At 34.8% G+C, this 1,881-nt stretch overlaps 1 long non-coding RNA gene across 1 annotated transcript; it reads right to left on the minus strand.

Moving 5' to 3' along the window:
- LOC123901747 lies at positions 1–812 on the minus strand. The gene is made up of 3 exons (XR_006807184.1): positions 558–812; positions 285–373; positions 1–166 (listed from the first exon to the last, which is right to left on the minus strand). It is a non-coding gene; the product is annotated as an uncharacterized LOC123901747 (long non-coding RNA).
- Positions 813–1,881: the final 1,069 nt, after the last annotated feature.

Here is a 1,881-nt window from a genome sequence, read left to right on the forward strand (position 1 = left end):
AGAAATAAATTACAGAAATTAAAGGATTAAGTCAAAATAATTACAACACAACATCAACCTAAAATTAATTTAACATGTAAACACCAAGTAGTAAAAACACAATGAAATGAGCTTTGAGAGTTGAGACTAGCACAAGAACTTGAGAAGCATGGAGATGTTGTTGCTTCTGCAAAAGAGAAACCTTAACATAAAGACATAGTTAAAAACGATAGATCAAAAAGTTAGTCAAATATAAAGACATGTAAACCTTAACATAAACAAAACAAACAAATAAAAACTCTAACCTCTGTTTTTGTCTTCAGCTTTGCAATGAAGCATAAGCTCTGTTCCTCAAGTATCAAATTTCACCATAACTTTTTGAAATTCTCAAACTCTACTCAAAATAAACAAACATATTACTAGTAAAATAGAAACATAAAAACAACAACTTAAAAGGAAACTGAGATAACAGAACCTAATCTAAAAACCCTAAATCTAGAAAAAGCAAAATATATAAAAAATAAATAAAAAATATAGAAAAAGAAAGAAGAAAAACAGAGTGCAGTTCGAACCATTACCTTTGTTTTCTTGAATCGATGGTGAAAGACAGAAGAGATGGTGAACGGACAAAGAGGTGAAGAGAATCGATGGTGAAAAATAGGGTTAAAAAAAATGAAAAATAGGTGAAAATTGGTTGATTAATGTTTGTGGGTGGGTGATGAGGCGAGGAAGACAAAGGATTGATGGTGGAGGCAGCGAAAACGCCATGAGATTAGGGAATTTTGCTGTGTTAGGGTTAGTGATGGAAGAGAGAGTGACGGCGGCTGCTTGAATGAGAGTGGGAGAAGAGTTAGTAAGTGAAAAACCTAGAAAATATTATCATACGCTGTCGTTTTGCTTTAACATAATAATATATTAATTTGTTTCGGTTCGGTTCGGGTATCCGTGGTTCCCTTATACTAAACCGGACCCGACCATATCAACTCACTATAACCCGCGAAACAGACCCGCGAACCTGTGAGTCCACCCAGATCCGACCCAGTTCAGTTTTTTTTTTACGGTTATTGCGGGCTGGGCTGGTTTAACGGGTGTTGTCCACCCCTACTTGTGGGGGATTGAGCCCCCAATTCAAATTTTTTGTTTGACGAAGACTATATAATGGATGAATGAAAGAATAACAGAATGGAAGAAGGTTGAAGAATAAGTGTTGGGTTTGAGTTAAAAAAAAAAAAACTAATTTCATTTCAATTTAGTCCCTCATTTTTTGCGTACGTGGATGTGAACTAACTTTAAAACGTATCAATTTGTTCTCTGACACATGTTATGCCTAAGATGACAGACACGTCAACATGGTTAACTTTGTTAGTTAACTAAGAGCATCTCTGATGATAAGATTTCAAAGTACTCGCTTTATAATTTTAAGCGGGCTCATATATGTCAACTCAATTTTATGATACTTTTACATTTTTTTACTCTAATGAGTGATTTCATCCCTAAATTGCTTAACTCACAAATATTATTTATATCTCTTCCATATTTCATATTCTCTCTTATTTTTCCACTTTCAAATGAAATTAATAATGTTTCTGCCTAAAAGTAGGGATGGCAACGGGTGCCCATGGGTGCAGGTTTGACACTTACCAAACCCACACCCGAAATCATCACCCAAACCCAAACCCAAACCCAAAGGTTGTTCGGATGGCGAAACAACATCCACGCCCACACCCATTGGGTTCGTATTTTTTCCACCCAAACCCAAACCCGCAGCACATGTGAAAATAATTTGCAAATTTAAGAAATTAAATTCCAACATAGACTTTGAATTAAATTACAACTAAAATTAAGGTCTTCCAAGGAAATTCAAACATAGACTTTCAAGAAATTACAACATAGACTTTCAAG

Source organism: Trifolium pratense, linkage group LG1 (genome assembly GCF_020283565.1).
Source record: "Trifolium pratense cultivar HEN17-A07 linkage group LG1, ARS_RC_1.1, whole genome shotgun sequence".
NCBI lineage: Eukaryota > Viridiplantae > Streptophyta > Magnoliopsida > Fabales > Fabaceae > Trifolium > Trifolium pratense.